Raw genomic sequence first — 26,824 nt, forward strand, 5'->3', positions numbered from 1 at the left:
TTAAGTAAACCGGTTTCTAACATACCCAAACAGCCGAGACCACCACAAAAAGGGTTAAGACAGATTAGTGCTCTGTGGAAATAGGGATGCTTGTAATTGGTGGAGCTACTGCTTAACTGAGGAGAGTGCCATCCTAGTGGGACACTGGCTTTTAATCTGCATAACATTGGCTCGTGGGAAAATAAGCAGAAAGTGCCTAGCTACTTTTTCGCCCTCAAATCTCCCATGCCCAGGTAGACCCGTGTTGATGATTATATGGGGGGGTGGCTTGGAGGGCTCTCGTTTGTTGATGGAGCAACCCTAATGACTGGTATACTGAAATACGATCAGCAATCAAATAAATGCATAGATGTGAGTATATCCTTTAAGGAAAGGATAATGCAGGAGTTTGAATGCTGTGCTTTTACGAATGAACAGGAGACGGTCATTGAGTCAATAAAAAATCTCATGGCTGCAGCAAGTAGTGCAACATTTAAATTACTTTTGTTGTCTTTTCAATTATTGTTTCTGAAATCAAAGATGGAGTCACTAGAGAACGCCTAGAGTCTTGGGGAAGACATTCATCTGATGATCTGGGGATTTCATCAGTGATAAAGTGCTCGAGATGGCCTCTTGAGACCATTTCTGCAGTAAAAGTGATGAGGCTTCCATGAAGAGTCCTGGAGGATTGCAACTAGGGAACAGCATGCTCTGTGTGGAGCTTGCAATGTGATTCCATAACTAAGAGAGCAGCTCCGAGTGGGATCCAGGTGCTGCACAAACTCAGAATCCACATGTTTCCTGATGTGGAGGCAGGAGGTGCAACAAATTAAGAGGGAACGTCTTTGTGGACTCGCAGCTCCCTTTTGTTAACCAGCCAAAATAAGGGTTAAAGATGAAAGAAGATCAAATGTCTTTTCTTAACCAAGTGCTGCCTGTGACTTTCTGGTGCCACAGTAAATTTAAAGGCTGAAAGTCAGTCATATTCCCCCACTATGCGCCATAATAGGTCTGTTTTGGCAATACTGAATTCATATTCTACGTGATAACTGTTCTTTTGAAAGGTTATGTGAGGGTTACATGGGGGTGCATTATATAAGTTCTAGTTTTGGACTTTTAGGTGTGTTGTGTTCATAACTTCCAGGGGAGCGTGTTTATGCATTGTGAACATGTCTCCCTAGTCTCCCCTCTTCCACTCTACATCAGCTGTGTCCTTGGTGCCCTAAGGAAAATGGGTGTTTTCTGGAGCTGGACAAAATATGTTAATTATGTTTGTGCTTATTCATCTGTTCTAGCAGATTGCATGACCCTGATAGAGAATAGATAAAGAGCAAGAACATGTTGGATATCAGTAATGTTCCTTTGAGTAATTTCAATAAAAACTATATAGAAAAAAGTTTCTGTAAGTTTATCATGAACTTATGATTGAACATCTGGTGGAGGTGGACTTTAGATGCTGCCGCTTCGTGGGAGGCAATCCTTATCAGGATAGCAATGGATACTTTGCAGAGGCAGATACATCCTTTTATTACCAGAGCCATTATTTTGTAAATCCATCCAGAGGTGCATTGGAGAATAAACAGCAACATCCTTTACTGGTAATGCAAGTCCCCTTCATTGAACGGCACAAAACGTCTGTGATCTAGCAGGACAGGCACATGAAAGTACGCATCTTGTAGGTTGATGTGGCAAAGCTGCTTGTTCTTCCCAGGAGACAGGCCAGAATCAGCATCCAGAACTTCTGAAATAAGGGGACATATGTTGAATTAAGCAAGTTCTTTTGAAATTCACTGAAGTAGAGGTGTCCTCAATGAGAAAGTTACGGAGGAGATGTGTAAGTTTATAAAGCTGGGCATTATATCGATGGGCACCCATGAGCACATGGTCATCTGAGTCCCATGAGGTGGGAATGTCATTCTTGCTCTGGGCTGGTAAGTATCCTCTGCAATTACTGGAACCCTGAGGACATTAATGGGATTATTTGCCTCTAGTGAGGCTGCCCCTAAGCATCTCCTCATACTGGTAGGTGTGAAGTCAGAGGAAAAGGTGGTACTAACTTGGAGAAAAAAAAGTCCATCGCATATAAAAACTGGAAATCCTTTGCTGAAAAAGGGCAGAGTCAAAGTGTTACCGCTTGAATGGGACTCAGAAATGTGGCTATTAGCCTGCCTGTTTTGTACTGCTGTGCCTTTTCCATTGCAGTTTCAGATAGATTCTTCCCATTAAACAGCGTGACGATAATATTGACTTCCAACCAAGCCTGCTGCTGCGTACAAAACCCAATGTTTAAGGTCCATGCTACCATGTATTATTTATTAAACTTGTGTCACCCATGTTTGGTGAGCTCACAATCAATATGCTGTCAGTCTGATTTAAAGACCATTTTATAAGATTTTCTTTAAAGAGTTCGAGATACTTGGTTTCACTCTAAATATGGGAGTATGAAGCATTTACCGTCAGAGCAGCTGTATCATCACCACAGACTGAGCACGGCGATGTCCAGTTACAAAGTCGCTATTGTGCATGGAAGTACTGAACTTTTTTGCCAGGATTTGTGGTGCCGCTTGAGTACGTAGAGCCCCAAAAGGAGGGATGACTTTGGCAGGGGAGCTGAGACAGCATAGAAAGCATAACTGCCTTTGATTTGCATTAGGGGATATGGTGTCTTAATAGATAGCACCTAATGCACATGCAAGGAATCAAACACACATTTTAGTACAAACCAAGATACCTGGCTCCACCGACCTCACTTTCTTACAGGAAGGCTGATTGGCACCCTAAATGGTTGAGGTGGCCCTACTTTTGAAGGAACTACCAGAAGGACCAAAACCAACCCAAGCACCTATGTGTAGATCAGTTTAGGGAGCTCTTCTACTGAGCAAGAATCACTGATACCAGATCAGTAAATCCTGGGCTCCAAGCTTGTTGCTCAATATGTTACAGTACACGTTTGATACACATGACCACTTCCTGGTTGAACTTCAATCTATATATTCGGAGCAAACTTTTTTTCAGTCGAATCTGGGTCTATGTACTCAGAATAATAAGAAACATTTTCCATATTGTCAACAGTATTAATGCGCATTTTGTTTGTATGAGGTATTTGTATAACACAAACCAATCAAAAAGTCAGTGGAATACTGTGCAGATTGAAAGGTAAAGATAGAGTAAATATGTGATTTGGGGTGTAGCTAGTCCTTAAAAGTGAACCAATCCAGACATGGTTATGGCCAACACAGAACCCTGTATCAAAGTGTTCCTGTGAAAGGCAGGTTGCAAGCATCTAGGGAATGCTTCTGACAACAAATGCAAGAGAAACTCATGAACACTCCTGGATCCTGTAACAAACAGAGGAAGGTGAAGCCACATACATCTCAGTTCTTCAAAGTGGATCAGATACAGGAGTCACCATTCAGCAGGACTGGTCAGCAAGGCAGTTCATTAGGGTGACGTTAACCACTGCCAGAACCACATCCTGTTGTATGGTAGGGCATTACCATACTCTTTGAAATGTGTGGTCTTGATGCTTTTTTGATTTTTGCAAGAATTCGCCTCTTTTTCCCACTCAACTACTTCCTGCTCGGGCCTGGACTTAGACTGGACCATTGGGAGAGGGAGGGGAAAATAATCTACGAGGGATAGAACTTGTAGGACTGTGATTGATCTAAAGGTCACTCACCAAAGAAGACTAGCTCAGCTCCTTAGCACAACCCAATTATGTCACTGGAATACACAGAGAACTGGTCATTAAAAATGCAACCTGGGAGAGGAAGGAGCGCACAAACTCTCAGTGCAATGACCCAATAATGTCATGCCCAGTAAAATCAAGCTGAACCACACTGTGCACACCAAGCAGCAGTCAATGGGTACCTTCCAGCCCCCAAAAAAAGAATTGAGCTTGAACCAATGTTGCAACAGAGTTTCTGAATCAAGTGATGGTTTTTTTACATACTGGTCTTTGGCTATTTGGTCATAAACATCCTTTTGCTAGCAAAATCATCTGTGTGACCTGTTACTCTATTAGCACACATTGTGTTTGACCAGTTAGTGGCACTTTTACTTGGTAGTAGGAAGGTTCTTGGATAAGTAACCTCACCTCCTTTGTAGTAAATAGGTACTTCGTACCATGCCTGTTTTGCAGTCATCCATCCTTCACTCAACACCAATTTTTGAGGATAAAATAAAATGTTCTTCTGTTCTCTGCATGCTCACCAGACTGTCCTTCAGAGGTTCTGTCCTGACAGTCACTTACACAGCCTGTGTGTTCAACGAAAGGATGCTCCCCAGTTTGAGAAGGAGTAGAAATGCGACACGCTGCTACAGACAGCTTACAGCAGTTAGCACTTGGCCTGACTGCTCAAGCTACAGATTGAGCTAAGAGAAAAAAATCATTTTACAGAAATATGAGATTAAACCCCTACGGAATGTGGCTGCTGAGCGTGGTTCATGCGGATCACAGTCCATGCCGATCTTGGAGAAATTTAGAATTGCAGAAGGTGCAGGAGGCATGATGTACTCACATACATATCTGCCTGAATTCCATATCCGGACATGCTAGGGTCGCCATTAACTACTTTGAAAATCAGTTTCCGGATCCATTACTAGTTGGCAGGGTATCCACAGGTTAGGACAAAGAGAGCCTTGTGATGTTGGAGTAATTCATTTATCTCTCTTTTCACCCAGTGACCAAATGTCAATATGTAGTAAAACAAAACTAAGGACCTGATCTACAATGAACTTTTATGGATGGAAACCCTGAAATTTGTAAAATCACCCGGGTTTGTGACTGAAAAAAGGACTTTCACAAGTTGCTAAAATCCTTCTGCAAATGGGAAATGCCTTGACTCACAATATTTTTTTGTTTTGCGACTCGCTCAGATTCGCAATTAGAAGTTGGTATGAAAGGAGCATCAGTCATACAAAGATAGTCACACAATATCCAGCTTTAATTCCATACAATGCATTTCCAAGTAAACTTCACAATTTAAAGTTCAATTCATCCAGTGCTTGGCAGCGCTTTCTTGACACAAATCCTTTACATGTTCTTCCAGCCAACATCATCGAACACGCATATAACCCAATGCCTTCCTCAGGGCTCTGGTACAGAGTCCTTTGTATAGGAGATATAAAGGATAACAAAATTTGCTGATCACTCCGGCTTATGTGTGAAAGTCAATTATCAGAAAAATGTAAGATGGCTTTGTAGTCAATTCTAATCACAGCTCTCCCGTTGAAGTACAGAGTGAACCATCCATTTGCAACCCACATAAAATCTATTCTCATGAAAAGGGCGTCCCCTCCTAATTGCGATTCGGAACGCCATGTATCACTAATGACTTCCTTAAGGCTCTGGTACAGAGTTGAGTTCGCTGCATAGGTGATATAATACAACACAACGCTTGCTGGTTTCTTGGTCTCATTAGGAAAGCCAATTAGCATGAAAATGTAACATGGCGGTGCAATCAATGTAATTTTCTATTGGCAGCTAGGGAATTGTCTCCCATTGAAGTACACGGAGTGAACCACCCATTTGCCACCCACATAAAATCCATTCTCATTAAAAGGGGCACCCCCTCTACTTGCATTTTGCATTAACATTCACCACTGATTTGCAACCACTATTAAGGTTGCAAACCACTGATCAGACTCCGATGTCCATCTTGCGGTGATATCTGATTTGCAAAAGGGAAGCTGCTCCAATGGGATCGGGTAGTCTCGGGAGAGCATAAAGTGGTCTAGGGGACCACTGCATGAAGATTTCAATGTCTTCCCAAACGATAAATATTTTTTTTTATTAAAGCAGGACCCGTTCCTTAAAAGGAATTAAACTGCTTTTATAAAATGAATCCTGTTTAGGAAGATAAATACTTGGATGGAGGTCTGTTGTCTTTGCATGCCACTATCCCTATATCCATAGCCAAACAAAGGGAGTCGCAAATAACAACCTATCTAATTTATATTTTAAGGCAGGCCATTTTGCGACTCTGTCCCAAAAAAAAATGGTGACATGGCCTATAAGCACATAGGTCGCATCGCAAATGACAGGCAGGCTGCAAAACGTTGGTGTGGAACTTTGCATCCACTGTTTGCAATCTGCCTGTATGCACATCAGGCGAATATACTGAAGTTTTTTGAATTTGGAACGCTGCATCTGCGTACCACCTTTTCACAATTTACAAAACCTCTTATTTAGGTAGGAATAGTCCTTCTGACTCATAAAAGAGGTTTGGCATCTCTTCCTGAAACGTAAACAGGCGGAGGTGGGAATAAATCAGTAGTCTGTGACTCATTACGAACGTAAACTATTAATTACCACTTCTCAATTTTGGTTGATATCTGATTCTCAAAGGACAAGCTATTCCCAAGGGGCAGCTTTTCTTTTGGAAATTGTGTTGGATGGCCTCATGGGAATCAGAGAGTGGTCGATGGGACCATTACATGATCCCTAGAGGTGTTCAGACAAGGGAAATCTTTTTTTTCCTCCAAAGTGGTACCTGTCTCTTTAATGTAATGTTTCTGGTTTGGGAAAGCTACCGCAAAAATAGTGATCATCTGTGCCTTGCACGCCACTATCCATGCTATAGAAGCTATTCACTGATGGCCACAAAATGCGACCTTCCAAATTATTATTCTTAAGGCAGGTCGTTTTGTTACACTATGCTAATGGGCACTTCATGATGCAACCTATTAACACATAGGTCGCATAGCAAATGACAACCCCTTCCACAAACCCGTCAGAGTGGTATTTGCGCATCCCTGGTTTGCAAACCGGCAGAATACATCAAGCCCTGAAATCCTTAGATGAAAATCATAATATCTCTGGACTTGACAAAGACATTTTCTTACGGATAAGGATATTCTCTACTATCTTAACCTCACTGTATCTGGCTCCCTTACAAGTGCAGATACAGGACTCATACCTTCTAGTGAATCGCCTTCAGCCTTTCTTTTCTTTTCCTTCTGACCTCTTCTCCAAACCACTCGCCTCCTCAAGAGCGGAGTGGCAGCGGTGATTGCTCCGCTTAAGCCTATCTGAGATCATACGGTAAGCCACCATGAAAAACAGAATGCCTTTCGTCTCTTTTTCGTTATCCAGCAAAGAGATATTGAGAAGCAGCATAGCCAGTGAGATGAAACAATCAGGAGCAATTGTTGCTGCGACCCCTGGGGCTGCATCTTCATTTGCATCCTCATGCGTGATGGCAGAGTGCGATACAACATCTGCAGCCAGCTTCATGCCGCCACGCGTCACCACTGCCTCGACAACATTCACAAATCCATTTCAATCATGCCGCGGTCATTGATGGTATCAACAAGACCAATAAAGTGCTGGGTTTCTCTGCTATCAAGGTTATTGTTGGATGCAGTAATTTGCATTAGACGGAGGTGGGTTAGGCTGCGGCATGTACCATACGTTGGTGTAAGGCTTGTGAATTGTCCCTGAATAGCGGAGTGGATTTTGTGTGCATCTATATTCTCTCTTATTGAAATGTTCCCCCGTTAAAACTACAGTTCGATACCTCAGGTGAGGTTTTTGCTTAACAACTACATTTTGTTTAAAGAAGCATTGGCAAAGCCACTAGAACTTGCCTTTGGGACCCACATACTTTGCCAATGCCGTTGACTGATGCTGTAAAGCAAGGAAATGAGAGTGACAAAACCAACCAATGGTAAGCAATAGGGATGCTGTTAGCCCCTGCATGTTTGCGGTAAGCACACAATAGGTCTTTGCAACTAGATAGCAGGCCCTACCTAAAAATGAATAAAAGATCTCTATATTACCATTTTTGTGCAACAAACTAACATTTGCAAAACACTTTCCCTTAATGTAAAGAGACTGTGAAATGCCAGTGGTAGAGGGAAAAGAGGAGCAGTGGTGAACGTATTGCGAGTGGGGTAAGTCATCCCAACCATGGGATTTCTTACAGCACGAATGTTACCAGTTTGATTTATCTTGTCAGAAAATGGTGGTTTTATTATAGAACACTAACTACCTGCAGCAACAATCCAATGTATTACAAGTAAAGCCATATGGTTAGTTATTAGCTATTGGCATCGAGGACAATACCAATACTTATAGCCAGCTTTGGGTCAGCCCACTGCTCATCATTGGCTGGCCTTATAGTGAATATTATTTGCTTGCTTCTAATTTAATGGTTTTCTGTCCTTGTCCTCAATTTGCCCTTATGTTTGAACTATATGACTTGTTCTTCTACTAATTAAATTCAGATAAGTTACCCTTTTTGGTCAAAGCCTAACAGACAGCACTCTGTCTGTTTTGCTAAAGACATTTTGGGAACAATCCGAAAGCTTCCCTGGGAATGCGTTATGCTCTTTGCTTACCACTGGCTTTGTGGTTTGCTTGCTTTCTATTTGTCGGCTCTATTTGTTTTAGGCTGTCCAACTTGAGTTTGTAACTTTCGCTGCCCAATACTTATTTACTATATTCTTCCTCCAGTACAGGATTTCTGTAAACAGGCCTTTAAATCGTATTCTTATCCTGTCACAATTGCGGAGCATTCAAAGACAGAAGTTAAATGCCAGTCTCTGTTTTCAAGGGAGATTAGTGTTTACCTTCCTTTCTATGCTGGCTGGGGGAGTTGGGTGTGCTTGAGGATGGCTGTATGACACTATTTTCTTTTCTAGCACAATTGTCTTTTTTAATATTTGTAAAAGAACTATGCATATATTTCAGAATATATCAGAATTAGAAAAGCACAAATGAAGCACATTTAAAAAAAAATGTTTAAGTATGGTGGAAACAAATATTTTAATACGATTAAAACAAATCAATACACTAGGCTAGGTGATGACATTTTCACATATCATTTGTGCCCTGTATCTTTTTATCCGTAAAAGCGCATGTCTGTGCAAATGTAATGGTCATTGAAATTGAAGATGTGTTGTCTGGAATGGCAGTGTGCTACTACACCATACTCTACTCTACTCTACTCTACTCTACTCTACTCTACTCTACTCTACTCTACTCTACTCTACTCTACTCTACTCTACTCTGCACCACTCTGCACCACTCTGCACCACTCCACACTGCGTCACTGCACTCTACTCGGCAACACTCCACTCTATTCCATTTCACTCTACGTCTCTCTACTCTAAATCACTCTACATTATGCCAATGCACTCTATCCCCCCACAACTCTACTCTACACCACTTCTCTCTGCGCCACTGCAGTCTGCCATTACATTCTGCAACACTGCACTCTATGCCACTACACTGTATGCCAATGCACTCTACTCTACACCAGTGCACTCTATGCTAATCCACTTTACGCAAATCGAATCTACTCTGCTCTCTACACCCCTGTACTTTATCGTGCACACTCCACTCTGCTCTAAAACAATCTACACTACACCACTGCACTCAGCGCCCCTCCACTCAACTGTACTCTATGCCACTGCTCTCTGCACCATACTACTCTGCACCAGTCTACTCTACACCACTCAACTCTACATCACTGCATTCTACGACACTCTACTCTGCAAGACTGCAATCTCCTCCACTGGACTCAAAGGCACGCTACTCTACACTATTGTGCTCTACGTCACTTCACTCTACGCAACTCTATTCTACTCTGCACCACTGTACTCTACGCCACTGCTCTCTATACCAATCTACTCTGCACCACTCTACTCTACAACACTGCAGTTTATGCCATGGCACTCTACTGTTCCCCACTCAACGCTTCACCACTCTACTGCACTCTACGTCATTACACTCTGCATCACTCCCCGCTGCTCTAATTTACTCTGTACCTCTGCATTCCATTCCACTGCACTCTACACCATTTAACTCTATGCCACCGCACTCTACACCTCTGCACTCTACCCTGTACCACTCCACTCTACACTGAACTACTCCACTCTACGCTACTTCACTCTACTCTGAAACAATCTACTGCACTCTATGCCAGTCTTCTCTATGCTCTATGTCACTGCACTCTACGCCATTGCAAACTACTCTGAACCACTCTACTCCACGGCACTGCACTCTATGTCAGTCTACTCTACGTCAATGCACTCTACACCACTTTACTCAAAACCAACACAATCTATGGCACTGCACTCGAAGCCAATCTACTCTGCACAACTGTACTTTACTCCACTTCACTCTAGGCCACTCTACTCCATGGCACTTTACAACACTACAGTCTATGATACTCCACTTTATGGCACTCTATTCCATTAAACTCTACTCCACTCTGACACTCTACTCCATTCTATGACTGACTCTACAACACGACTCCACCCTATGCTTCTCTACAATGCTCTACGCAACTCCCTCTATGCCACTCCATGCCACTTTACTCCACTCTATGAAACACTACTCCACTCCTCCACTTTACGCCACTCCACTCCACTCCACTCCACTCCACTCTACACACAGTACCGCACTCTATGGCATGCCACTCTCCTACACTACTCCACCCTATTACAATCTACTCTGCTCTATGGCACTTTACAACAGTCTACTCCACTCTACGCAACCCCCTCTACGCCACTCCACAACAGTCTATGCCACTCCACTCCACTCCACTCTCATACTCTACTCCACTCAACTCTACATCCTTCCACTTTATGGTCTTTACTCACTCCACGCCACGCCACGCCACTCCACGCCACTCCACGCCACGCGACGCCACTCCACGCCACGCCACTCCACTCCACGCCACTCTCCTTTACCTCACTAACCTTTAGCCATGCTGAACAGCAGCCACACTGGTGTACAATATAGCTAAAACATATTGGCATTATAGCCATTGGCTCTTGCATAGGTGAGACCTAGTCGCTTTGCCAATGCTTGTAGTCTTTTAGCCCTCTATGAGAGTGAGAGAATTTATGAGAGTATTTTCTTGCTCTCTCTCCCTTCCATATGCGCTGTTTCACCCTGCACACTCGAACTACCTCACACTCTCCATGTTGCATTCTCACTCCCAGTGTGGCCACTTGTTCCACCACCTCTCCCTGTCCTGCTTGTATTTTTTTTAATTACCACCCCCCTTTGCTCCCCTGCCAGTCACTGCTGCTGTGGTCATCAGCATGTGCTTGTTTAGCCTCACCGCTGCACAGTTCTGTTGCTTGTTGCTCCCTGCCCTGTTTTTTTTAATGTAATCGTGATGCATACACGCTCATCAGTCATCACACAGGGGCAGCTGTAGCGTCATGGCCAGTTACGGCTGGTACTGAGTGAGGGTGGCGGGGCGAGGGGGGATTTAAAAAATAAATAGCACGAACCTCATAAGGCTGCTGACACTAATCCGTCATCTCCCGTGACATCCGCTTGGTCCGGCCGGAACAGGAAGCACAAACAGGCTCCACTAAGCCAATCACAACATCGGTCTGAGCACCGTGGTTCAGCGCTCACACCGGCAGTGGGAGCTTGTGCATGTTCCCCACCAGGCTGGACATTACAGCCTGGTGGGGAACATGCTCAGTGTGCATGAAGTTTTGACCCGCCCAAGAGGGCCGGCCAAACCATCACGCACACTTAAGTGCACACAATTCCTCCTCACCTTGCTTGCTGCTTTGACACCCAAGCCCCGCCCCAAAAACTTCTTCATTGCAAAAAAAAAAAAACGATAACATTGTGTTATAATTTTTTTTCCATTCTTTGCACCGCTAAAAGCAGTGGGGCAATGCTACTCTGCCTTACCGGAGGAGCCATCACTGGTCATAGCACGTACTTGTGCCTTCATGATAATGCATGCAAGTGTATTCATTATTATGCTTTTTTTTAACCAATGCTGTTCAACATTGGCAATAACGTAACCACTGTATTTAGGTCTGGCCTTTGAGACCGCCTTTGCTGTCTCACCAGAGCATTGCTTTTCGACACAAAAAAACATACGTCATACATACATAGAGGGGCCTTCGGATAGCAAGCTTCCTCCATTTGCCTGTTCAATTTTCTATTCACATTTAGCTCCCACCCACCACAGCATACAGCAAGTGACAATGCATCATCCCATTTTGCTCTTTAGCTCCCTTCACTTTGAGTGACTGCACAAAGCCTTTGGCACATTGTTCACATCCGCCTAAAAATAGTTTATTTCTCCTCAGTGGCAAAGCTAATTCAAAATGTGCTTTTGTAATTCGGTTTTATTTTTGTATACTAACTATAAATACCGGGTATTTATTTTGCCTGCACTCCTTTTTAAGGTTTATGCTGGAAAGTCTTTAAATTACATTGGAAATACCATAGCTGCAATTTGACTGTTTGGTTAGTTGGTAATTCATTCTTGTCTCCCTCACAACTATTACTAATAATAATCAGCATCATTATGAAAATAAACAGTGGTAAAACTGCTGCAACAGAGAATGTTTTTACATGTCATTTGTTTATTGCAATTCAGAAAAGGGGTGGTGATGAACAGAGTGTCTAAATTAAGCAGACCACTCTTACCCAGTCCAAAGATCAGGGCTTGATCCATCACCGTTATTTAGCTCACTGCCCCATCCCAGCTCAGAACCTGGCTATATGCAAATTAGTCTGTCCCTGGCCCAGTGCATCATGGGAACAGGGCAGACCAAACTACCAAGCCAATTCTTCACCAGAAAGGAGACAAGTTTCCGGGGACCGGTTTCTGCCATTTCAGGCGTCGTCGGCCCGGCTTGCTTGAATCCTGATGGAGCAGTGAGCAAGGGACTCATGTCTGAGTATACCCTGCCACACCTATAGTGGCCAAAAACGATTCAGAAAAGGGGTGGTGATGAACAGAGTGTCTGAATTAAGCAGACCACTCTTACCCAGTCCAAAGATCAGGGCTTGATCCATCACCGTTATTTAGCTCACTGCCCCATCCCAGCTCAGAACCTGGCTATATGCAAATTAGTCTGTCCCTGGCCCAGTGCATCATGGGAACAGGGCAGACCAAACTACCAAGCCAATTCTTCACCAGAAAGGAGACAAGCTTCCGGGGACCGGTTTCTGCCATTTCAGGCGTCGTCGGCCCGGCTTGCTTGAATCCTGATGGAGCAGTGAGCAAGGGACTCATGTCTGAGTATACCCTGCCACACCTATAGTGGCCAAAAACGATTCAGAAAAGGGGTGGTGATGAACAGAGTGTCTGAATTAAGCAGACCACTCTTACCCAGTCCAAAGATCAGGGCTTGATCCATCACCGTTATTTAGCTCACTGCCCCATCCCAGCTCAGAACCTGGCTCTATGCAAATTAGTCTGTCCCTGGCCCAGTGCATCATGGGAACAGGGCAGACCAAACTACCAAGCCAATTCTTCACCAGAAAGGAGACAAGCTTCCGGGGACCGGTTTCTGCCATTTCAGGCGTCGTCGGCCCGGCTTGCTTGAATCCTGATGGAGCAGTGAGCAAGGGACTCATGTCTGAGTATACCCTGCCACACCTATAGTGGCCAAAAACAATTCAGAAAAGGGGTGGTGATGAAAAGAGTGGTCTGCTAAATTCATCACCACCCCCTTTTCTGAATCATTTTGTCCACCATAAGCGTGGAAGGGTATACTCAGATGTGAGTCCCTTGCTCATTGCACCATCAGGATTCAAGCAAGCCGGGCCGACGACACCTGAAATGGCAGAAACCGGTCCCCGGAAGCTTGTTTCCTTCCCAGTATAAGAATTGGCTTGGTAGTTTGGTTTGCCCTGTTCCCATCATGCACTGGGACAGGAACAGACTAATTTGCCTATAGCCAAGTTCTGAGCTGGGATGGTGCAGTGAGCTAAAAAACGGTGATGGATCAAGCCCTGATCTTTGGACTGGGTAAGAGTGGTCTGCTTAATTCAGGCACTCTGTTCATCACCACCCCCTTTTCTGAATCATTTTGTCCACCATAAGTGTGGAAGGGTATACTCAGATGTGAGTCCCTTGCTCATTGCACCATCAGGATTCAAGCAAGCCGGGCCGACGACGCCTGAAATGGCAGAAACTGGTCCCCAGAAGCTTGTTTCCTTCCCAGTATAAGAATTGGCTTGGTAGTTTGGTTTGCCCTGTTCCCATCATGCACTGGGACAGGAACAGACTAATTTGCATATAGCCAAGTTCTGAGCTGGGATGGTGCAGTGAGCTAAAAAACGGTGATGGATCAAGCCCTGATCTTTGGACTGGGTAAGAGTGGTCTGCTTAATTCAGGCACTCTGTTCATCACCACCCCCTTTTCTGAATCATTTTGTCCACCATAAGCATGGAAGGGTATACTCAGATGTGAGTCCCTTGCTCATTGCACCATCAGGATTCAAGCAAGCCGGGCCGACGACGCCTGGAATGGCAGAAACCGGTCCCCGGAAGCTTGTTTCCTTCCCAGTATAAGAATTGGCTTGGTAGTTTGGTTTGCCCTGTTCCCATCATGCACTGGGACAGGAACAGACTAATTTGCATATAGCCAAGTTCTGAGCTGGGATGGTGCAGTGAGCTAAAAAACGGTGATGGATCAAGCCCTGATCTTTGGACTGGGTAAGAGTGGTCTGCTTAATTCAGGCACTCTGTTCATCACCACCCCCTTTTCTGAATCATTTGTTTATTGCAAGCACAAGGCAGTCACGTTTAGTTGACAGCATATTTTTGTTTCCTTCCATTTTACTTTGATGGGATATGCTTGCCATAAAAGATTAAAGAAAAATGTAACCATCGCACCAGTGTGCCAAGACCAGACCTATTGCCTTTGAAAATGTTTGTTCCTTTTTTTGCTGATGCTGAAAAGCACTGACATAAAGCATTGGCAAAACCAATAAGTCTGAAGTGGGAAAGTCAAATGGCAAAACCTCTTAGTTTTGCCAATGCTTGTTGACCTACAACCACCTCTGAACTCAAAGTATGCGTTTGCCATTCATAAACAATTGCTCATTGGTGGACCCTTGTTTCCTTGACCTCTTACCTAGATCCTGTCTTGTTGGCCTGATAACATCACAAGTTTTGTTGGACTCAGGATGTAATTGGACTAGCAATACAGTTTTGATGGGGATACTTCTGGGCATGGTGTCACAAATGGCCAAGCAGAGAATCTGCCACCACAGAGGAAGAATACAGTGTAAGTGGAAGGTGGGCGACTGATAAAACACTTCACGGAGAAAACCCCACAGAGGATGGAATGGATTGGATTGGAGTTGGAGGTATCAAACTGGATTTGAGAGGTGGAAATTTGACCAACATTCTCTCCACTAGGGAATGTAAATGGATTGACTGCCTAGGGACAACACATAATATATGTGAACTGTGCTGTATACACTCCCTTATGGTATAGATAATATCTCCATGTCTACTGTACACATGCATGGCTTCGACTGTGCTGATCACAAGGGTGATGCTTCTATTACACACAGATGGGGCTTCTTTGATGACCTGGTACAATTATGGGGACTTATACATGATTGAAGGTAGTTGCACTCTTGGAGAAAATGACAGTGGACTCTTGTGTATGACCTATAAGTGTACAACTTGAACATGAAAAGAAGATTTTAATTGGATTTTTGCCCAATGTAAATGAACAGATAAAACAGGATTATATACAGGTCAAGTGTGGTTACCTTCTTGTTCCCTGATGCAGTCATCTAGTTATTTATTAAACACCATACTAAGCTATTTCATCTGACAGCAGCGCATCAAGGAAATTTGATTTTTGGAAAACATTCCGAAATGACTTGGACTAGAGACATATTTTGGATGAGTTGTCCACGTTACCAAAAGTATTTATTTTCCCTAGGAAGGCATCAATGCTTTTTCTTCCTTAAGCGCTAAAGGAAGACTGTAGAAGTCAAGAGCCTACCAAGAAAACTAAAAATCAAGGAAATGCAATTTTGAAATATGGCTTGCATGTAAAAGGTTTACAAAAGAGGCATACTGAACTCAAAAAATATACTGGGTAATTCTAAAAAGCAGCTTTTGATTCAAAATATTTCACAAACAAGAGGACTATTATATGCTCCATTGATAGAGGCCAGGCTGCAAAAAATAGAGGAACCCATTCATTAAGGAGTCCTGAATTTGCATCAGCGATAAAGAAAAAACCCCATATCCAACTCAAATTGAAAGATGCTCCCAAAAGAACATTTTGAAGATATGTTAAGATGTAAAGGCTGTGTAGAGCATTGCTCACTATTTTGAAGGGTTTTTACCTCCGATAAAATGTTTACTTTGCCTTACATCAGAAAGTATTCTCCAGGGGTTAAATCTAACAGCGCTAGAAAGAACTGTCCTCAAAATATTATGTGCCAGAGTTCTATGTGCAACAGCATTGGTTTTTGTGAAAAGTGCTAAGAGTGGGTCACTGTTCACCTAGCCAGAATCTTTGTCCCCAGGCATGCCTTCCACCTGCTGCTCCTTGATCTTCTGGAGCCCGACGCATACTAGCTTGTGGAACACCAAATCCAGATACTCCTCCTCTTCTACTAGGAAGCCATCGATACAGAAATTGCGGAGTGGGCAGGAAACTCCTTCCTCCTAAATCCATTGGATATTTGAACATTAAAAATAAGTAGAGATGGCCAACTAGGTTTCCTATTAGTTCATTGATTATGGATCCACCAATGACATAGTTGAATCCAAGAATGACCCAGGGTAGATAACAGGCCTTAAATCTTGTTCCAAACCAAAATGATACAATCATATCTCGATTCAGCTGGGACCAGACGTATAGCACGGACATGATCAGAGGAATCATTAGCAACTGCATGTCCATTATTAAACCAGTGATCACAATGCAAATCCAGTTGAAAAGGAGCATAAACAAATAATCAGCGGGTCTCCCATCAAAAGCACCTGATTCAAGCCGTGATGAATACTGATATAAGAAATATAAATTCACCATGTACAAAAATCCTGTTCCAGGACCAACTGGGAAATAAAATGTTGCAGTAATAGGTCTCCATATGTGGAAGCGATGCAGGAAAGCGTCCGGCCACAGCACCAGCCGGGCTGATCAGACCCAGTTTCCCAATTAACGGCACTGCGATCGAAGCGGCGAACCAGTAGCGCGTCAGCAGGGGGATGCTGCGGAAGCAATTCCCGATGTCCGACAGGACGGCAACCCGGGAGGGCACCGCTACAGCTCCTCAGCTGGGAAGGAGCGGCTTCTTCACCAGGACATCCACCCGAAACTGTCCCAGGCTGGCACCAGAAGGCACAGCGCGCATGAACATGCATATCATCCCAAGTCAAGGATGCAACATAGAATAGTTTGAGCAATTGTCTATTATAAAGATAGTATAAGATGGTGTGTCTAATATCTAAAATAAGCAAAAAAGCTCCCCATTGGGTTTTATTAACAGTGTGGTTTGTAGTAACGCAACAGATATATCACATTCAAGCAAACATTGTATTAGGTTTCACACTGTCATGATAGAACCTGCACATGACTGCATACTTTTGCACCAGATCCAGTATAATTCTTGCATGCAATTCACAAGTAGGTGCACATAAGCCTGATCTTACATGGCGGTTGGATCTCTAGAGCTATCCTCCCAGCTGCTGATAAACATTTGGATAACCCTGTATGGCTGCACAGAACCTCGAGATAGCGGTGCAGTTTTCATGAACAAAGACATGACACAAGCCCTCTGCGTGGCGTCTTCCCACGAATCTCTCCAGCTGATGAGATGTCGCATGGAAGTACCCTATGAGTATTCACTGCTACACTGTGTCTATACCACAGATTTAGCCAAACAAAGGTACTTATTAGCTTTATTCATTTCACAGCCCCCATCAACTAATGTGTGGATTTATTAGGATACCTTATGTATACAGAGGAACTTACAGCAATCAAGTGAGTATTCAATTAGTGTTTATCCAATACTGACCTCCTGATACTGTCAGGAAATTATCAAATAGAAAGTGCATTTTAAGAATTACTTTATCTGATCGAGAAATGTGAAGGGGCCGTTGATACGAGCCCTTACATCGGAATCAATAAATGTTGATGCTAGGGGGTGTTTGTCTGCATTGATTGTTCACCCGTGAGATGGATGCTCAATATGGTGTTAAAATGAGTACACTTCACTTGTTTCTCAAATTGTTGGTAAACTAATTGGTTGACCCGGCGAGCTTGTGCTAACTACACATATGATTCTCTATTACATTACGGAAGCAGTCTCCTTTAACATCCCCGATTTGGTGGTATTGTAAATACGCCACGCGAAGAGTGATCGACGAGGTTCCGATGAACTCTGGTTTTTGATAAGTGATACCTGAAATCATACTATAAAGTATGCTACCACACAGGCCTAGAGACACAGAAATGGCATAAGATCACAATGTATAATAAGGACTCTCTTTGTTCTTTTTCTGTATTGCAGAGTATAAAGACAAATTGCTTAGTTCTGATGAGGAACAACAATAAGGGAGATAGAGGAAAGGAGAAGGGACTTACCCTCCAAAGGGTAATTCTGAAAAAACACCGAGGTACTCCGTCATAATCTATAGAAACAAGCATTGGCAAAGTCAATAGGTCTCGCTTTTGGGACCTTCTAAGTATTTAATTATGTAGCACAATATCCTTGGTGCAACCGCATCAACTGTTGCGTTGCTAAACACTTATAAGGTCCCAAAGGCGAGACCTATCGGCTATGCCAATGCTTGGTGTGGTTGTGTGTGTGGTTGTGTGTGTGGTTTTATGTGTGGTTTTGTGTGTGGTTGTGTGTGTGGCTGTGTGTGTGGTTGCGTGTGTGTGGTTGCGTGTGTGTGGTTGCGTGTGTGTGGTTGTGTGTGTGTGGTTGTGTGTGTGTGTGTGTGTGTGTGTGTGTGTGTGTGTGTGGTTGTGTGTGGGTGTGGCTGGGTGTGGAGTGTCCCGAGAAGGAGCAGAGGCATTACAAAGTGTTCTACCAAGTTTTTAGAGTTACCAGTAGTACAGGCCACCATAAGAGTCTTAAACCAATTTTCAAATTGTGCCACACTGAGTCTCAGGGGTACAAAGATTAGTGAACCAGGAAGAAGTTGTGCTAATTTGTAAGAGCTCCTAAATGTAGTCTTTTGGATTAACCTAGGGTGTCGTGGACGCACTGATATTTTAGATCCACAGGGCTTGCTATGCATCATGACTCAAGATTAGAAATATGATTTTCAAAGACATATTCACTCAAAAATGTCTTCATAAGGGAAGATTTGATTGTCATCTCTGATGCAGCTCCCCATGAGTACACAAACAGGTGCAGATAGTGAAAAGACAAAACAATTAAGAGGTCTGACAGCTGACTTTGACTCACAAAGATAAAGGCCATTAAAAAATAAATTTTGAGGATCTGGCCATGAGTAACCTTATTTGATGAACCCAGATTGCATGGAGGAAAAATTTATTTTACTCTGCAGAGGATGAGTGTGGCAAAACAATCAATCAAAAATCTATTGAAAAGTCTAGGACACCTGATATGCAGACACAGAATGAAACAATTTTAGCACATTTTCTTCAGCAGGGATCTAAACCCAATAAAGATAAAAATCCTATGGCACCTTTGCTTGATTGATTGCCTAAGTAGCCGTCTACTTCAGTAATCACATTTGTGTATCCAACCCAACTCCTAAAACAGGGTGGTGACACAGAAATTCCCCTTTAATGAATGACTGTGGATAGACAGGTGGTTGCACGTCAAAGGTTTTCCAATATGAACTTCAGTTGGGGATCAGATGCCATAGGATCTGATATTAAACAAACACGATTGATAAATCTCCTACATGAAAAAGAATTATAGCAAGTTAACCCTGCAAAACAGCTTATGTTCCTGGGGTATACCGAGGAAATACTTACAGCCATGCAGTGAAACAGGACCAGGTCTACCCTCAGTTGTTGCATACACACAGCAGTCGACCCCTTGCAAAATACCACGGCAGGTCTGCACCTGACGGTGCGGTGGTCAAACTGAGGCATTTCCAGATGAGAGACACAAGGCTCCGAAGATGGACTAAGCAGAAATAAAACTCACTAAAACTATGTCAAATATCATAATGGTTATAAAATGAGTCCATTTCAGGAAAATATCAGGGTGGGCGGGGGTCAGTCATGATCCAACCATGAACCGTGGCCCCTTCCAATTGTGGCCTTCTGAAGGTCTGCATGGTCTGAAATTATTTGGCTGGGCTATCTTTTATTTTCAATCCAGCACCGGTTATAGTTAGCCACCACGTCTGCCCTCAGCAGAATGTTTTTTCAGCTGAAGGCATTGAAGCATTTTTTTAAGTTTCTCGCATCAGAAGGAGATGTCTGATAGGAACAGGCTATGAAATGCCATCAGCTATGTATGTTCTGCCACCATTTATTCAATGCCTTAATACGCTATGGATATTGATTGTTTAAATCCACATTTGTTTGCTGCAATTGCATGATATGTACCGCAGTTTATGTGTCGTGCCTCTGTTTTGAATAAAAAAATGGACATTATCAATACAAAAGTTTACAAAATATTGTATGCTTTTTACAGTCCTCCTTCAAAATGAACAGTCAGCACTTTTAACCTAAAACTACTTCCCTTAAGGGCTGATTAAGAGATTGGTGGTCCATCAGACCGCCAAACTCACAACCGACTGCCGCATTACGAGTGCAGCGGTCACACCACCCCAGGACCGCTGCAACCGCCAGGGATGCGTGATCTCTCGGCTGTGGTGCAGCAGTCCGGCCTAGCAGTATGCTGGCTGTGCCACTGCAGCTCTGCCAAGCATATTATAAGTTTCCTCACAGCCACAATTTTCATGGCGGTGAGCCCGCCATAAAAACTGTGGCAGTGAAGAAACTAAGGGGGCCCCAGGGATCCTTTTGCCTCTGAACAGAGATGCATGCAGGGGGCACATGGTTGCCCCCCGCCTCCGCCGACATGCACCCCCAGTTCCTGCACGGCATGGACTTCACAGTCTATTCCACGCAGGAATGTGCATTGCCGCTACCTTTGCAGTACCTTTCTAGCAGGCAGTGCTGTGGGACTGCCAAAGCACCACCTGCCACACCACAAATTAACTCGTAATGTGGTGAGCGGTGTGCATATGACTTTGGCAGCGTGGGAGAAGGGTGGTGGCATGGCGGCCCGCTCCCACACCGCGTAACCCGTAATCAGGCCCTTTGTTCGGATTATGTTTCATATTATGCATTCATGAGAATCTACTTTTTGCAGCATGCTTGATTACAACAATCCCAAAGAGGCTGTGTTGGTAACAGACTCTACGTCATCTGGACAACGTATTAAACCACTCACTGAGTAAAAAATATTGTCTTACCGTTCACAAACGTCCACATGCAATCAAGTTCTGTAATGGCCATAAAATACCTTTAGATGCACACTTCCTCTGTCTCTGTCGTCAGTGAACAGAACAACGTTCTATCAGAATCACAAATGGAGGCCCTCACTCTCTTTTTCAAATCCTCCCTTCTCACCTCTTCTCCCCTTGGGAACATAAACTCGATTGCATTTAATAATAATAATAATAACAGTTGAAAATCAAAAAGTTGTGGCCCAGAAGAGTCATACCAGAAGTAACACCCTCTGACGTTTCAGAACTGTGGTAAAGAAAATGAAACAATATACTCCCTAAACACTAACACCGCTGTCATGTTACATGAGACACTGGTGCAAGAACACCACAGCAGTCAAGAAAGAAGATAGCAGAGGGAGACAGACGAGTACGGAAAGGGTTAGAGAGTACGTCAGCAGGGGGATAAGACTACATGGGCATTCAGCAGAAGCAACACCACCAGATAACCTGTCCATGAGTGCAGAGGGGGCAGGAGAGCATTGGAAGTAAAGAAAAGGAGGGGTATCCAAGGAGATTTTCATCAACCTGGATAGAACTTCAAGCATAAGAACATAAGCTAGAGGAAGGGCTAGGAGAGAGTAGGAAGGATCAAGAAGATAAACACGCATTGGCAAAGCCAATTGGTCTGGACCTTGCTAATACTGTACACTATAGCATCGGTAAAAGAACAAAACACTTAGGTCCATGCTGTCCAGTATTAACAAAAGAAAAGCATAGTGACTCGAGTTGTCATATTAAGTAGGCATGCATGATGACTTACTATACTGATTTACATGTGTTCCATGTTCTTTATTTTTTTTATTAACCGATCCAAAATGGCAGAGGCCTGTAGGTTTGGTCAATTTAATAAAATGTAATAAATTATCAGCACAAAAGCGCTTTTTAAAAATCCAAATGGCTTGAAAGAGACAGTGGCAGTGAGAGGGAAACAATGGAGTGGATGGGAGAGCAAGGCTGGGGGTGAGCAACTGACAGAGGGAGGGGGGGGTCAAAGAATCTATTAAAATAAAGTAGGACCTGCCCCGTCTTTCCGATGCTGATAGGGATCTTATGGACGCACCTCTCACGATAGACGAAATAGCGACTGCCATTCGCTCCCTTCGTTCCGGTAAGGCCATGGGCCCCAATGGCGTGCCCATTGAATTGTATAAATTGCGACCGGCAAAATGGCGCCCTATCTGAGATATATGTTCCTTGAGGCGTTGGACTCTGGTTCCCTCCCCGCAGATCAGCGGCTGGCCTCTATCGTGGTAATACATAAGGAGGGTAAGCCGCGTGACCGTTGTGCCTCTTACAGGCCCATCTCCCTTTTAAATGCCGAACCCAAAATCTTAGCTAAATTGTTAGCTAATCGTTTGGTTAAGGTGATCAGTGACTTGATCCATCCGGATCAATCCGGTTTTATCCCGCATCGCAATACTGCCCTTCATCTTCGGCGACTCCATGGAGTTCTCGCGAGAGCCGGTACCCTTACTGAACCGGCCATTTTGGCTTCTCTGGATGCCACAATGGCCTTTGATACTATCGAATGGCCTTATCGCTGGGCGGCTCTCGCCAAATTTGGATTCGGCCCTGTATTCATTGCATGGGTGAGACTCCTTTATGGGAAGCCTCTGGCCCAGGTGGTGGTTAATGGGAAGGTATCTGGCACTTTTACCCTTGGGCTGTCCGTTGTCTCCCTTGCTTTTTGCCCTTGCGCTGGAGCCGCTGGCCGCATGGCTCCGTTGGGAGCACTCTATAAAGGGCATTAGGTGGACTCCCGACTTTGAGGATAGTATTTCGCTCTATGCGGATTACATTCTTTTGTACCTCACATCCCCCCAGAAATCCCTGAACGTGCTTTTTGACGTTTTAAACTCCTTCGGGAAGAACTCGGGTCTTGTTATTAATTGGACGAAATCCTGTATTTATGTACTGGCAGGAGGGTCTCCCCGGCTGCCTCGCAGACTCCCAATACAAATCGCCGAGTCAGGATTTAAGTATTTGGGGATTTATATCTCCCTGGATCCCGTGGTTCGCTACGAACGCAATCTGCTTCCCTCCTCCAGCGACTGAAACTTGATGTCTCAGTTACCGCTGTCAATGCTCGGGCGTGCGTCTCTCTTTAAGATGATGTCTCTGCCGAGATTTTTGTATGCTCTCCAGAATTCGTTTGACCCCATTCCTTCCGGGTTTTTTCGGGAAGTGGAGAGCCTGTAGAGACGTTTGATTTGGGACGGGCGCGCTCGTATCGCTCTCCCCAAGCTTACGCTCCCTTGGTACGATGGGGGCATCGCTCTCCCAGATATCAAGCGCTCCCTTGGGCCTCTCAACTGAGTGCGATTAACCATGCAACCTACGCACCGGGTCCTTTACCGGCTTTCGAGATGGATAAACATCTTTTACCGGCGGGAATTATAACAGGGTGCTTTATTCCAAAGGGATCTGTAGGACGCTGTCCGGGCCCACTAGGATTACCGTGCGAGCTTGGCAAGATGCGAATGCGGCTTTGAGATGGGGTGATAAATTGACTCGTGCGACCCCATTGTATGCATCTGAAGGATTGGGTGGTTTATGGAGAACGAAAGGTTTTGAGAAATGGGATATGATTGGTATCAGCAGGGTGGGTGACCTCTGGTCCAAGGGGAATGTTAAAACCTTCGAGGCGCTGAAGATGGAATATGAGCTCGGAGACAGGGAATTTTTCAGATATATGCAGGTGCGCCATGCCTTGCTGTCGGTTTTCGCCGCGGGCACTGATGTCCCAGAGTCCTCTCCTCTCGAGGATCGCATACTGGACGGTTATGTCCCTGACAGCACGATTTCATTGATTTATAAAAAGTTGATTTATAATCGATCTGATCTACTTGTGCGTCTCAGAGTGGTATGGACTGAGGACGGATTGGAGTTGGATGACGAGGACTGGCAATCAGCGTTGTCGTCGCCTAAGGAGGTTGCCATTCCTGCCCGTCTTCGCTTTGTCCAGCTCAAGATCCTCCACCGTATATATGTCACTGGTCCGAGTCTGGTTCGAATGGGCTACTCTTTGGATGGGTTGTGTAAGCGTGGTTGTGGTATGTCTGGTACCTTCCTTCACATTCTGTGGGAGTGTTAGTCAGTGGCGGGGGTTTGGGCCCGAGTGCATGCGGTGATGGCAAGAGTTACCGGAGTGTCTTTGCTATCCGAGGCTAGGCGCTGCCTGTTGAACGTGTGGGAACCGAATGATTACACTGTTGCTCAGATCCGTTGGGCGACCATTGGTAACATGATAGCCAAGAGAGATATCGCACAGTTGTGGGGTTCCCAGAGGTCGCCCACGGTCTCGGTGTGGATGGAGGGCATGGATTGGTGCATGTTTAGGGAGAAAACGGTCTATCTAGCTACGGGTAGACCTAGGACATGGAGCAGAGTTTGGTCCCAGTGGGATGCCTATCGCGGGAATATATGTATTCCCCGCAAGACTTAGTACCTGATGTTCCCTTGTCCCCCTAAGTGACCTTACATTTGATGTTTATTATTGTATGTGCTGCATTGTTTCCCCACTGCCCCCCCCCCCCCACAAGTCTGACTGTAACTGTACAATTCTCTTGATCTGCCCGGAGTGGGCTCTACGTGAGCACATGGTCGTTACTGATGTAACCAATGCCTTGTTTGTTGTTGTTTAATAAAATGTTTTTTTAAAAAGTAGGACACAATGGACAGGATGGGGGAGGAGGGAGCGACATTGAAATCATGGGATGGGCTGGGGAGGCCCTTAAAAAAAGCAGCAAGGGATAGGGTGAGCGGGGGGGAGCATCACTGATCACCTGGGAGTGGGGGTGCGGGAGTTGGTGTGAAAAATCGAGAAAGCACACACAGTCTTCACAGGGAAAAAAGCTATTCCCTAAATGTGAGCAGTGGAAGGATAAAGTCAGCCAATGAAAATGAGGATAAAGAGGTCATGCTTCAGGGGAGGGACAAGCACAAGAGGAGAAAGGGAAGACAGTGAATAAGAAGCAAAGAAACAGGAGGGACAGTAAAGCAAACCAGTGGAAGCAGGGGGCGAGCTCTACACCCAGGGTATACTTCTGGTGTAGCCCACAAAAGATCTTTTGCAATCAGGCACCTTACGCTGACTGGCAGGCTAGAGCTCACAAAACAGGGGTCTAAAGATAAACCCGGGTGGGTGTACTGCAAGTATTAGCAGATAATCTCAACCAGTACACCACTGTGGAACAGCAGCTCCATCAAATGTCTAAAACTGGTTTATGAAGAGCAGAGGTCTGCACTCTGCCAGAATATTTAAATCCCTGCTCTGGCTTTGCACCAAGACAATTAATTTTGTTTTACAGTTCATGGAAAATAAAAAATATCCTCTCAACATCAACTGCATCATCTGCTTCAGAGGGGAATGGAATAACGTAAAAACATGAAACTGCAAAGGAGCCCTGCTCGGAACAAGTAAGCCTAATGCGGTCAGGCAAAGCTGACTCCATTTAAACAAGCAAGGGACGGAATCTATCCCATTGAGCCAAATCCTGAAGTGGTGCCAGGCGGAGAGCCAATGCTACTGATAACATATCCATGCTCTGCTCACAAAACAATCTGTGCACTCCCTGGCAGACCAGCAAGCAAAGGCTTGATGTGCAGAGCCGAGACCCATGCAGGCCTTGCATCAGGCCCTAGAGTAGGCTCCTAGGGCGAAGAGCCGACATCAGGGAAGAACAGCAATACAATGATCCTCTTCACTCCTCTGTGCATGGAAATCACACTGGAGAGCAATGAAGTTAGTGAAAATAAACACGAAAAGCTTCATGCAAAAAAGGATGTCGTACATGTAAACCCAGTCTTTATTTGCCACTTGGAACAAATACAGCATACGTCATAAGTGGGCCCAGTGTATTGTGCATTATCAAATATATCACTGTTCAACAAGGGCTGAATATTTATTACAGACACCATTAAATCTTCATCAAAGAAATGGTCCCACCCGATTCCTGCAAAACAGGTTCAAGTTGGTAAATGATGACAGACTCTTCTATTAAGATAGTGGGTCAAAATCTAGAGGTAAACCCCTTAACCAGTTCAGTATAACACATTTACACATCTCTACTAACGGCTATAGATCTACAATACAAGGATGCAGGGTCAGACTGGTGAGAGAGCACAAATCTGAGAAAATGTATAAGTGCACCATATTTACAAGCACGTAATATTAGTAGTGTGGAATATACAAGAGTGTCAACCTATATAGAGAAAATATATGAGTGTTTGTGTTTAACTAGAATAGATGCATATATAAGTGTGAAAAACTAATGTAGAGGTTGTAGAAATGTTAAAAATGATGTTGGAGTCACACGTTGGATGGCTAAGTGAAACGAAGTGTAATTCTGCAAACCATGAAAATGTGTAGGCCACATGGCATTTCACAAGAAACGAAAGATGCTGCTACACTTTTAGTGACGTGGATTTTAATGTCATTTGAGTGCAAATGTATTATTAGGCATAGTACTGAAGTATATGTTTTACATAGATGTGTTATATTTTAGTATATGGGTGTTAGTTAAAATAACATTTAAACAAAGAAATTAAATGTGCATATTGCAGAGGCCGTTTTATGTAATCCTGGTAGGCCTGTATAGAGAAAGTTGCTACTTTGATCTGCATGAGCTCGT

At 44.1% G+C, this 26,824-nt stretch overlaps 1 protein-coding gene and 1 pseudogene across 3 annotated transcripts in view; both read right to left on the reverse strand.

Moving 5' to 3' along the window:
• The window catches only part of MCC (MCC regulator of Wnt signaling pathway), a 1,512,525-nt gene that overhangs the window by 581,646 nt on the left and 904,055 nt on the right, over positions 1–26,824 (reverse strand). The gene's annotated exons all lie outside the window — the stretch shown is intronic.
• On the reverse strand, positions 16,210–17,068 carry LOC144819506 (derlin-1 pseudogene; annotated as a pseudogene).

The sequence above is a fragment of the Lissotriton helveticus genome, chromosome 2_1 (genome assembly GCF_964261635.1).
Source record: "Lissotriton helveticus chromosome 2_1, aLisHel1.1, whole genome shotgun sequence".
Lineage (NCBI taxonomy): Eukaryota > Metazoa > Chordata > Amphibia > Caudata > Salamandridae > Lissotriton > Lissotriton helveticus.